The sequence below is a fragment of the Balaenoptera physalus genome (assembly GCF_965194825.1).
Source record: "Balaenoptera physalus genome assembly, contig: HAP1_SCAFFOLD_1189, whole genome shotgun sequence".
Taxonomy (NCBI): Eukaryota; Metazoa; Chordata; class Mammalia; order Artiodactyla; family Balaenopteridae; genus Balaenoptera; species Balaenoptera physalus.
In genome coordinates, this window is record NW_028125605.1 from 57753 (window position 1) to 71105 (window position 13353).

General features: G+C 40.1%; 1 long non-coding RNA gene across 1 annotated transcript in view; it reads right to left on the reverse strand.

Annotated features, from left to right (window-relative positions):
* Positions 1–201: 201 nt before the first annotated feature.
* LOC309653800 overlaps positions 202–13353 on the reverse strand; it is a 58399-nt gene continuing 45247 nt past the window's right edge. Inside the window, exons 3-4 of the long non-coding RNA XR_014259515.1 lie at positions 13179–13289; positions 202–257 (exon numbers count right to left, since the gene is read on the reverse strand). This is a non-coding gene — a long non-coding RNA (uncharacterized lncRNA). The remainder of the gene's footprint in view (positions 258–13178; positions 13290–13353) is intronic.

A 13353-nucleotide genomic window follows, 5' to 3' on the forward strand; every position in this document is an offset into this window, starting at 1 on the left:
AGCAACAGGCAGTAACTGGCATAATTCATACTCCGACAGACTGCTTTTCAATAAAGCACATACCCAGATGCTTTCCTCTCGTCGATATTGCTTCCAGTTCCTCCCGCCATCGCCGAACATCAGGAGGTAGCTGGTCACCCAGTCGGAGCTCCCGTATCCTCCCTGGGTGGCCACAGCTGTGACCTCCATTCTTTCTCCAAAGTCAATCTGCAGCCACTGGTATTTATTTGACACAAGGGGAGACCAGCCACCAGCTCCTTTTTGTGGGAATAAAAATAAGAAAACCGGTAAAGACAGAGAAATCTTTGAAATCTATATTAACCTGTAAGAATGGGGTCATAAATAAGATTTATGAAAATCATAGTTTCAAATTCTGCATTATATAATGCGCCTCATAATTATATAAACACACTCACATACACACACACAAACACAAAATAAAAACACAGGTTAAATGTAAATGGATGAAGCCTATATTAATTGTTTTGTTTCTTAGTTCATAAGCCCTGACTCTCTGGTATTGGGGTGTCCCGCTAAGTGAAATTGCTTAATGTAATAGGTGGACAACTAAACACCATGCCATTACATCAGTGCTTGGAACTAGTGTCTTTATTGGCTTCAATGCATGACTTGCCATTTGTTGGACATAAACAAAGGGCAAACCTTCCTTTGTTGGAAAATAACAAACTTTCCTTTGTTGGAAAATAAAGCTAGAAAACCTTAATTCTGGATTCCCAGCATGAGGAAGTACCATGTTGAATGTTGGGATAACAAAGATGGCTATGGCATAGCCCTACACTCAAGGTGCTTACAGACTCATAGGAGAAGCAGACATTTCAAAGAACAATTTGAAATGCAATATGGGAGGGGTGGAGGTGAAAGTGATTTCTGTGCAGGGAGGGAGAGTTCTAAAAAGGTAGCAAGGAGGGTGAGAGAGAACCCAGAGGAAGTGAATGAGGAGGAGTTTCTCAGGTATTCAAGACAATAGGTGCAGAGTGGAAATTACTGTGCTTTGTCTTCTCCAGTGCCTGTGAGACACCGAAGAATTAGGGATACCTGTGAATGTATGATTGATATATCTTGTTCTTCTAGTTTAACAGAAACATGAGTTTTGAATTTGGATTTAGATGTCATATTAAATTTTCTGAATTTAAATTATTATGCAATATAAAAATTGGGAAACAGGTTTGAAATGCATTCTGGAACTGATATTTTGCTAATTATCCATGTCTAGAAAACACGGTGTCATGTAAACAGTCCCTAACACAAAAAAACTAGCTTTAAAAAAAATTTTCCCCATTGTCCTGACATCTCATTTGAGGCTCTCATAATAAGGTCTGACACTTTAGACAACATTTATTATCTTTTTTATTAGGGGCTATTATTAACATCCATGTCCTGTTTACAAAAGCTGTTACGACCAAGTACATGTCAGGAGGTGTGTGACATGGTTACAAGACAGCTCAAAGGAAAATGGAAGTGGAGCGCTTACATCAGGGTGTGGAGGTGAAACTACCAAGTGGGCACATCTGTTGCTTCACTATGTCCTCCGCTAATGGCACTACGTGTATAACCCTTAGCAAAATTTAAAGCTTACAAATTCTTTAAAACTCAAATTCTTTCTAAGATTTCCTCATTTCCTGCAATCTTTATTCCAAAATTCCAAAATTTCCTCTCAACCACAAGCACAATGTCTTTTCCTTTGATCCACATCTTAAACATGCCACAACTCTGGCTGTTCTGTAATGCATTATTAAACTTTTTATTTTGAAATAATTTCAGATTTACAAACGAGTTGCAAAGATGGGATAGGGAGTTCCTGTCTACTTTTTACTCAGTGTGTCCTAATGTTAATATCTGACATCACCATGGTATTTTGATCAAAACTAAGCTATTAACACTGGTACAATGGTAACAAAACGACAAACGTTATTTTGATGTCTCCAGTTTTTCCACTAACTAACTCCCTTTTTCTGTTCCAGAACCCCACATTGCATTTAGTCACCTTGTCTCCTTAGTGTCTTCCAACCTGTGATAGTTTTCAGTCTTTCTTTGTCTTTAATAACAAGATTGATCACCACCCAACACCTCCCTGCTACTTCTACTGATTTGTGCGAAGGTCCCATCTAATGTTTGATGAATGATAAGTCCTTCTGGGTTCTAGCTGAGGGTTAACTAACAGTCCCAAGTAACATTACTCTGCAACTGCCTGTAATTTTATAATAATTGCCAAAAGAAGTCAGAAATTAGGTGTTGGCTTTTAGCTGATCATTTTAACTTAAAGGTTCTACATTTGAAGTTTTATATGAATCAGTTTCAATCTCTGAGAAACTGCTAAATGTCCTGTATTCTTAGTATCAAGGTTGTAAAGAATGTACTGAAGATACTTCTTCTTTTTGCATTTCACAATCTTTCTCTGTCATCTTTCATCTCTCTTGAAGCGGGAAGTATCATCAACACGGGCACCACATGTACAGAAACGCAACAGAGTAAAAAGCGTCAGCATGCTTCCAGCATCTGCCCTGGGACCAGCCTCTCCTACAGATGCAGCCACGTCTCTGTCAGCCACTCTTCACCATCTGCAGGTAATCAACCTTGAACATTTCATATTCCTTACCTGTGGTGAGAAGGTGCTACTGGTATGCAAATTAAGCTATCTGATTAAGTAGGTACTCTGATAAAGTAATGAAACTGCAGAATTCCCTGTGCTGCAAAGCAATTCATTTCAGCTGGGTAACACAGCCACGGCGTAATCCCCAGACCCCTGTAGGGTGATGATGTTGAATTACTGTGCATTTGCCCATGCACGCAGTCCACTGGGGTAGATGCCCATTTTTCTAATGACTGGAAAAAGTGGGAAATGCACAAACATAACCTGAGGACTGTTAGGGAGCCCCGAACAGTTTTACTGACGGGTAAGGGAGATCACTGTTCTGTAATGGAAAACAAAACAAAATACACTGAAACAACATTAAAGTGGGTACGCTTGAGCACAGCCGCCCCACCAGCTCTTAGTTGCAGAGCAGTGGTTCTGAAACTGATCAGCCTGCATTATTCAATGTTGCAAATCTTCAGTAAATTCCCCCTGGGAACCAACACCCCCTGAAACAGAGCCCAGGGATTTGCAATTACTGTTTTGGAGTCACCAGTGCTGAACCCACAAGAAAGGCACTTGCCCTCCCACCCAGCTCTTCCCCTGACCACACCACAGACTGTCTTTTTCCATTGTCACCGTCCTGTCTCCTGCCTCAGCCCCTTAGTTGTATGAAGTGTCACAATTCATACAAAGGAAAACATGTCCAGAGGATCTGACTTGCACAGAACAAGGTTCCACAGCTTAGGACACTGAACACAAAACATCCCTCCCAGCAAAGTGTGATAGGTATGCTTTAGGGCTGCAATGAGAATTCAACAAGAAACTGTGTTAGAGCATCTAGCACAATACTTTCTCTCCCATACACGATCACAAGACGGGAGACAGTCATGGTGAAAGAGGAGTGACATCCAGAGTGTGGGGCATTGCAGTCTTTTCATTACTGAATGGCCCGTTACCTGCCACTTTATACTAGATAAAGGAGAGAAAATGAGGAAAGCCAAAACTTGTCACAAGCATGTGATGTGTTCAGGACCCTGCCAGATGCTCTAAGTGCTACCTCACAACTCCTCCATGCACCCGGCAAGTGGGACGGGTGTCACAGTCTCTGCTTTGCAGACAAGCAAAAAACAATCATTTTAGGTTGGGGTGAGGGTATTTTGTTAAAGCTTAGCTCCCTTTTCATTCTCTACCCCTTCTAAGAACATATCCCTGTGATGTGTCAGTTATTCAGTATTGTTTGCTCATCAATAGCAGACTGTCTTTTATAGTGATACACTGGCAGATATATTGGAAGGTTTCTGTCTCTAGTTATGCCTGCGTGATTGTTTCCCCCACCTTTCGCTGGCTCAGACACAGGCAGTGACTTGTGTCTTTGGGGAGAGGAAAGGCTGAACAGGAAACTCTCAGCGAGGGCCTTAATTATTCTGGTCACTGATCAAGATGAAAATGACCCCTGCCCCTGGTGGCCACGGGGCATGCACTGTCATAATGAGTGTCAGCTTTGTGCAGAGGGGGAAATTACCCAGAGGTGGAAATTACCCAGAGGTGAAAAGGAGAATAGCTCATGCCTTCTTCAAGTTGGAACAAGGTCCAGAGCAGAAAGATACCAAAGGGAGCAAAGTCAAGTGGGATAATCTGAAGTGAACAGACTAACCTATCTCCAGGGCATCTAAATGTCAAGCAAGTAAATGGCTACATTGAAACTGTAACCAAGGGAAGTTTCCCTCCAAGATCTTCATTACATTGTCTCAAATGGGAGCTCATCAAGCTCTGTGTATTTCTTTCCTCACTTCAATGCATCTTAATTCACAGAAAACTCATTCCAGATTCCAGGCGGTGCTGGGTGAGTGGGGAGAGGGTGAGATAAGCAGGAGTAACAGATGTTCCCAGGAAAAAGGGGCCATAGGGCAGCAGGCCCTGGGGATGCTCCCTGACCATCCCACTCAGAGATCTCTGGGATTTATATATTGGTGTTTTTGTCACAACCCTGCCTACATTGCTGAGGGAAATTTAAGCATTTGCTCCAGCTCTGATTTCTTAAGGAGCAATTCCAACTCTCTACATATACCATTTCTGGCTATCAGGATGTAAAAAATGCAGAAATCCTCCCTCTGGACCTGTCTAGGTAACCTCTGATTCCCTTTCTGCTGTGCTTCCTGCAGTCTGCTAGCAGCCTGAGCAGGAGACAACAGGTAGTTTTCCAAAAAGTGCATCCATAATGAAAAAATCACACAGAGCTGCCTAATTGTAAAACAGATTCCTCTACTAAATGCAGACATACCCAGTAATGGTTTTGTAAACAGACAATTTAAAATTAAATAAAAAATAAGTGTATACTTGTTAATTTGTGATTCAAATTAAATGCCAGTGATATTAAAGAAAAAAAGTACAGTGTGACTGTTCACACGTGACTCCCTTAAGTTCTGTGTGCAGTGTCCCGAGGGACAACTTTCAATGCCCTTGGCAATTAACATTCATCGCTGCAGCTCTTTCTGCATAAAATAAACAAAAATCCACTGCTACTGTGTGTTTTGTTTTGCTTCTCTCATAGACACTCCTGACCAAGTTTTAAAGAAACACACAGTAGCGAGGCATTCAGATCTGAGTTGATCTCAGGCTTTGCAGTTCTTATGTGTTTGAAGTTCTGTATTGACAAGACTATAAGATGATTTTGCTAATTTCTCACCTTAGAAATAAAATACGAATTGCCCAGCAAGCCTATAAACCATCCGAACATGTACTAAATACCTCATTCATGACTGAATAAAATGTATGACCAAGTTTATTTGTGCATCTCCCGGGAAATCTTCATGTTTAGGAGAGATGCAGCTCTGAGATCTGGTCTAATTCTATAAAAGCATCATTGTGCATCTTTCAGAGGCCCCCTGAGTTATTCAGAACAGATATGATTCCAGATCATTCTTGAGGCCACTCAGAATAGCTGCATCTCCCTCTGATATGTAGAGAACAGTGGGGAATCCAGGATGCCCAGAAAGGCAGGAGGCCAGGCGTTCTGCTCCAAGGCCCCCACCACTTCCCAGGGACACACCGTTACTCTTCTTAAGGCAAGAGCTCCTTTTTCTTTTTAATTAAATTCAGTGTAGGATCATGTCAGGAAATGCAAGGGTGAGATGCTTAGAAATAAAACCATGAGTACTAAATTATCCATCCATACTTGACTGCTCAGTTAACCAGAAGCCTTTGGAAAAAAAGTCCATTGATGGTAAAACTTACATTTTCTTTAGTGATGTTATGGAGCTGAATTCATTACAATTTGTAAGCACACTGTGAAAGCCTTGGATAAAAAGAGATATGTACAGACGAGCTGCTATACAAAATAGAGTGGTAAAATGAGAATGCAAAAAGGATAAGGTCTGAGCATCACAAAATGTAAATACTACTGACAAAGGTGCATTTTTTGGGGGGTAGGCATTCATCCCCAGCAAAGTATGGCATTATTTTGTGTCGGAGAAAAGCCTGCTCCACTGGATTTCCTTGGAGGAAACACGGCAACAAGGAAGAGTCTACTGCAAGGATCACAGGACAGAGAGAACAGGGAACCCCTGAAATACCATCTTCCAGTCAGCCCCTAGTCCAGAAGCTCCTCATTAATGTTCAGAGCAAAGGTGGGAGTAGCTGACCACAGGGTCCACTGAGATATTCCATTAGCCTTTGCCACTGGCTGTGGCCTTCCTGGACCAGTGTCTGTGCCACAAGTTAAACCAGAAGTTCAAGACTCCTGTGTGCTTTGGTCATTAGTGATCCCAGATGCCTCATGAAAGGTTGCTAATTGAACCTCACCCCTTTGGCAGGATTGAATGTCACCTCACTTGGTACGTCTTTCATCAGTGACTCCAAACAAGAAAAAGGGAATATCCCTACAAGAGGCAATGTAATTGCATTGGATGAGTAAAGCAGTATGTAATGGGATAAAATATATCTCCATAGGGATGCCAACAATATTTATTAAAAGTGGAGTAAACAAAGACATCATGGTGTATGTCAAGGATACATACTGTTAAATAAATAACTTTCATGAACATTTTTGTATATTATACATGATATAAAAGTGATTACTTTGGAAAAGAACAGAGTAGAATTTGCTAGACAACTATTTTTGAATTTGGATAGTGCTTAGAAGGGCTTCCACATATCTTTTGGGAAGTTGCCAAGTACGTCATAGGCAGTACTTACTTTTGGAAAAATACTATGGCAAAATTGTGGCCACCATAAGATACTTACTGGGCAGATAATAAACACAGACATAATTTTGCAAGGATAAACTGTTGTGTTTTTCATTCCTCTCCAGTAAATCCTGTTAGCCGGTGATCATTATCCCATGAAGCCCTAGCGAAGCCAGGGAGGGCAAAGACCAACTAAGAAAATAGGAAACAGGACGTGTGATGTCTCCCTCTTTGGCAGGAAGAAGAGATGGGAACCCAGACGATCGTGGGAAAGAGAGGAAATGGAGGAAGGGTAAAAGGTGGTGGGAGGGTGATTCAGACACCTTGCTCAGGAGCGAAGTCCCAGGGAGATCAGAAAAGTGAGAGGAATAAGCAAGCTGCGAAAAGGCTTTGTCTTGGCTTCCATTTGGAATTTTGGGAGATCACCTTGTAGGGGGCTGTGTAGTCATTACTAATGGTTGCCAACTATTTCCCTTCTTCTACCTTCCAGTCACTTGGAGGATTGCGATTTCCACGCCCCCTGGTGGTTGGGTGGGGCTATGTGACCAGTTCTGGCCAACAAGCTCTGAGTGGAAGTGATAGGTTACTTCTGGACTAAACTGCCAGGACAAAACCATTTGACGATCTTTTTCCCCTTGATATGGTGAACCAGACTGCCCACAGGCCATCAAAAGGGGGCACAGAAGTGAGATGAGAGTCTGACTGGATCTGAACAGAAGGTCAACTTGGCAAAGGCAAATTAAACCTGTAACCAAGGCTGCTCAGGCTGGAAACCAAATGAGACTCATGGTCAGGCTTCAGGGAGGCAAGAAGTGACATCGCAAAGATCCCGGAAGGGACAATGACCTGTTCCCTGGGAACACGGTCTTACCAAGAGGTAAATCCGCCACAGGCTTCAGGAGCAGGTGCCAAGTAACCCTCAGCGTTAAAAGCAGACAAACTCCCTTCAGCAGATAGCAAGGAGCTGAGCCCCAACGTGAGAAGCCCCACCATCCAGCTCCATGAGGGCACCAGCCCTTCTGTAAACCCAAACACTGTCTTGGAAAGAAGGAGGAACAAAGAAATCTGAGCATCCCTGGAAGATGCTCACCCATTCAAAAGAGTCCACTGAATCCAAAAGAGACTGAAGATTGCCTTATTCTGGGGGTAGTGCTATAATTTGGGCTACTTGGTAGAGAGAAATGACAACATTGCCTCCCTGAATGTTGTTGACAACGCTTAAAAACACGTTTGGTTTGTTCTGGTTTGTCTCATCTAGCATCTTAGGTTCTATGGAGGTAACCTGGAGACTCCAGACCTTGAAAAGGACCATGGGAAAATCTGAGCAGATGAGTTCTGTGTGACAACTGTATGGCAGGGTCTGCACGAACCCTGGGATTTGGGGGCTTCTCCTCTCACATGCTACCATCATGCCGTGATTTAATAAAGTTGCCTGGTCACCAAGACAGTGCTCTGTGCTTTAGTACATGGGTGTATTTTACATGGATGCTATTACATTTGGCCTGTCCACTGCACTCAATACCCACAGCTGCATCTGCAGGATCATTTGTTAAGAAAAATCGGAAAAAGAATGTGTCTTGGCCCTAATAGGTCTAAAAACTTTTAGGAAGCACAGATAAACAGAATGAAAAATCTGACATCCAGAGGCAAAAATTCCCCAGTACATTCATATGCCCTTATAAAAATCTGGTTTGCAAGCCCTTTTATTGCCATCTGAATTGCTCAGACTAGTATTTGGGAATACTGACCAGTTCTACCAGGCACCTAGCCTGTGAATAAAAGATAGAAATACTGGAGAACTACGATTTTATGAAAAAATATGAGGGACAAGTTTATTATTATAAGATTTGCATCAAACATTTTTGATGTATTCAGTAATATTCTGATTTATATCAGGAGTTGATATACGTCTAGATATTTTAAATTATTATTCACTCTTTCCATTTTCTAACATTTCTTTGTAAAAAACAGTAAATTTTACATCATAGCTTATTTGGGATATTGCAGAGTCCAAATAATCAGACGTTCCAGGTTATAAGAAAATATTTAGTGTCTGATGCCCAGGCCTAAGCATTTTCTGCTAATCTAATCATGTGTATTTATTTCCTGCTAAAACCTGGAGTATTAACTTGTACTAGTAAATGTACTTCCTAAAGTGAGAAATAAATATCTTAAAGCTGAGAATTGTTGCTAATATGCTCAGCCATTAATTGTATTGGGAGCATTAGACAAAATCTTTCCTGGCTCCACCAACACATAAGTCTGTTGTGAGGAAATATGATCAATGTCTCAGTACGGGAAAGGTGAAGAATTACAAAGAGAAAAGAAAACATCCAGTCAGTTCAGCTTGTCTCCATCTACTTTCTGTTTACAATACACAATATAGTAATCTGATATGCCATTTTTGATCAAGTTAAATTTAAAGCAGTCTCATTTGCGCTGTCAGTGATCGAGTGGCTTGCCCCATTAGAGGGCGTGATTTTCAGCATCTGGGCCATGAATGGAGTTGTCCCTCTTTCTGGGGATGACTGTTTATGCAAGCACTTTGGGGGAACAAAAAAGGAGAACAAAATGTGTGTACACTTCCTCCTAATCAATCTCAATCAGCTCTGGCCAGACCACTCATCTCACCACCATGCCTGCGGTGACTAAAGAGAACACGTCACATGGCTAAAAAGAACACGTTATCCGGAGTTGGAAAGCAGCATCTGAAATGCTAAAGCCAGTTTCATGAAGGGTCACCTACAGTAACAATAATTGTAAAAACAAAAGGTTATTTCCACATGCAAGATCTAGAATGAAAGTCCAGCATGGTTTACTCTAAGGTAGTTTTTTTACTTTTGGTTTTGGTTTTTTAACTTTTGTTTTGAATAAACTTGGATAAACTGCATAAAGTTCCTTTAGGAGATTTTTGAGAAGAAAAAAATGAAGTCAATATTATAGCATGTTCTTATTTAGAATACACAGATTTCAGCAACCTTGATTTTATATGAGAAATATTAGGTCACTTGTAATTCTAGGAAATATCAATTTAATATTGATGGAAAGAAATTCAGCTAATATGAATAGTCAAACCCAATTTGACTGTAAAGATGTAAAGCTTCAAGAACTTTACATTTTTAGCTAATGGCATCAATTTTCTTGAATAGGTATATGAATACATGTACGTGTCTGTGTTTTACCCCTTAAAAAAAATCCATCAGTTCTGAAAAATTATACATTCAGGCATTTCCAGTAATTTGTGTTTCTCTGTATAAAAAGGTAAGGTGTATGACCTCAGAGGGGATACTTTGTTAAATGTATTATCTGGAACCCAATCCCAGACTTCAAAATGGGAATGCTAGAGGAACCAGACTAGAAATTTCAAAAGTAAACTCCAGGAGCACTTAGTCCAATGTTGAGTGATGATACTAGCCCATTACTATCTCTACAATAACCAACAATTCCATTAGGGAGCTCACAGAAAACACTGGCAAACAGGTGGTAACATGCTCAGGAATCATGGTTTTCAAAGATGCAAGGTCTGCATCTCTCTGCTTTGGCCCACCTGTCCCTAGAAACGCCTGGATCCCTCCTAACTTCTCTGCTCATTCCTCTTAATATCCTTCGTAGACTTCTTTCTTCTATTTATTGCAAAGTCTTTTCTAAGAAATATTTTACTACTTTTCATAAATTAATAGAAAACAAAATAAATACATAAACTGCATAAGTAAAAAATATGTAAAAGAGAAAACATGAAATGTGCAATAAGTTCTAGTCAATTAATTAACATTTGTTATGTGTTGAATCAGTGAAGTACTTTAAAATCATCAAATGCCTTAAAGTTTGAATTATTTGGCTTTGGGGGGTTATACAGTGGGTCAAATTTATATATATGCACACACATACAATCAAAAATTATGTATAGACTATTCTCTTACTACCTTTATGTATCAGGTAGATGAATTGATCAGCTGCTATGTATAAAGTTCTTGGTGGAAGCTGTGATATTTGAGACATTTCTAATTCTTAATGAACATTCTAGAAGCGCAATGACTTATGGGCAAAATAAGAAACTAGGGATGTAAGACAGACCACCTTCTTTAAAACTTCCAAATACCACAACACAGACCAAGGAAATTTTAACCATACAATCAGGGAGTCTAACATGATTTTCCTCACTAGATCATACACAAAATATTCCAAAAAGCTAAAACTACTATATATGAAGAATCATCGCCCTCATTATATTCATCCACATTTCATACTATCCACATTTTACATCATAATAATCTAAACTAAAGTGAACTAATATGTTCTCTAGCATTTAGCAAGGCAAAGGAAATGTCAATAAAGACTCTGGGATGCTGGCTTTTAACAGAAAACACATATAGATAATCCTTCAGAAGGAATATTGATAAATTGTGCTGTCTAAAGCATGCTTTAGAAATGGGTCTGAAATCAGGTGGTAATATCTAGGGATATTTAGTGAAATGTACACTATATGCAATCAGAGTAGCAACAACCATTAAAAAGAAACCCTCATCAGTTGATTGCCACTCTTAAAATAATTAATTTAAATTTGCAAAGAGAGTAGTTTAAATATAAAAGATAAGCTTTGTACTTACCATTTTATAATGATGGCTTATAATATTCTGAGTTATTATTTTTTTAATTAAATATAATGGAAATAAGTTCATCTTAAGCTTCAGGATTTTCCCTTCTAATGTTTATAAACTTCCCAGTGCCACCATATTGATAGCACTGGAGGCCTGAATCATAAAGAGACTCTACACATGCAAATTAGAAACACAACACACAAGCCCCTCGGGCCTCTTTAAACTAATTAAATATGGCTTACTTAGTTTTTACAATTTTAGGGAAACCACTGGAAAGTTTAGATGTTAAGCTGATATTAGAATAACCACCAGACCGAAAATGGGTAATTTGATAACTGATCTTATTGAAATCTGGTTTCAATGAGAATATATTTTTACTGGGGTGCTAAAAATGATTATGAATGATGCTTTGAGGAGTAAATATCTGGCCACAAAATGCTTTTTCCTGGGAAAAGACCATGAAGCTGGACAATTAATGGACATGCCTTCCCATCCTGAGCTCATTGAATTTCTTCACCTGTGTTCTTACTCTTCCCTGCCGATCTATTTGATCACTTACTAGGTTCCCAAATTTGATCCTTAAGGACACAGTAAAGCTCAAGCTAGACTTTAACTCTGATCTTAGAAATGTCAAAGAAAGGGAGGAAAACACTCAATTCCTTAGTATTATCTCCAGAATTTACAGCAGTGCGTTTACATGGGACACAGTTAATTTTAACTTTTACTTTCTGAATTAATCTTTCATTTAAAAAATCTATCCCTTAAAACAGTAGCAAAACAAAAGCAGAAATAGAGACACAGACGTAGAGAACAAATGTATGGATACCAAGGGGGAAAGGGGTGGGGTGGGAGGAATTAGGAGACTGGGATTGACATATATACATTATTGATACTATGTATAAAATAGACAACTGATGGGAACATACTGTATAGCACAGGGAGCTCTACCTAATGCACTGTGGTGACCTAAGTGGGAGGGAAGTCCAAAAGGGAGGGGATATCTGTACGGGTGTGGCTGATTCATTTTGTTGTGCAGTGGAGGCTAACACAACATTGTCAAGCAACCCTACTCCAATAAAAGTTAATCAAAAAAAGTAGCAAAGCATTTGAATTTGAAGTGTATGTATTCACTTATTTAATCCACTGAATTAGTATTTGTGCAATAGAAGAGGTAATTCACTGGACAACATTCAAGTAGCAAAAATGGACCTTTCCAAAAAGTAAGTCATTAACTCCCTTCCCACTAATAGGAAGGGAATCTTTATTTTCAGTGGCAGCCTTCACCTGGTCTCCTCCCAGGCCAAGTCCTGGGAATGGAGTCATTTTCCCATGACATCCTTTGGCAGCCTCACATCTCGCAAACATCACGCGGTGGCCTGTTCAGTTTTCCCCAGTGGCTGCAGCACTGGCTCCTTCTTGTGTTGTTGTAGTTATTCATGACCAGCGCACTTGACTAGTCACCCTTCTGTCGCCGGTCCTAAAACTAAAAAGGGATGATAACCCCGGAAAAAATCTAGACTCCAATAATTCCCTTCTCATAAATCTTATTGATGATCATTTGCTGGCAATCAACAGGGAAGGAAGATATCAAAACAAACCAAAAAATGGATCATAAGCAAGAAGAAAGCTAGCAGAGGAATACTAGCAGATATGATGAACCTGCTGCTTTCTTCAGTTTCATTCATTAAACTCAATATAATTAAGTTTTGACCTATAAGAAGGAATATGAACTAAAAATGAATATAATTCTCTCTGGGAAAGAATCAGCGTGGATTGACAAGAAGACAGCTGCAGACTCACCGTCTCTGCGATTAAGGCTTGCGAAGCCAGGGCCGTGGCTGCTGGACCGCTCTGAGGAGCTGCTGAAGGAAGCCCGGGGCAGGGCAGACGCCAGAGGAGCGTCACAGCTATCTGGGGGGAAACACCACGTGCGGGTTAATACACTGAGTAAAGCTTTCCTGTCCTCTCTTCCTCT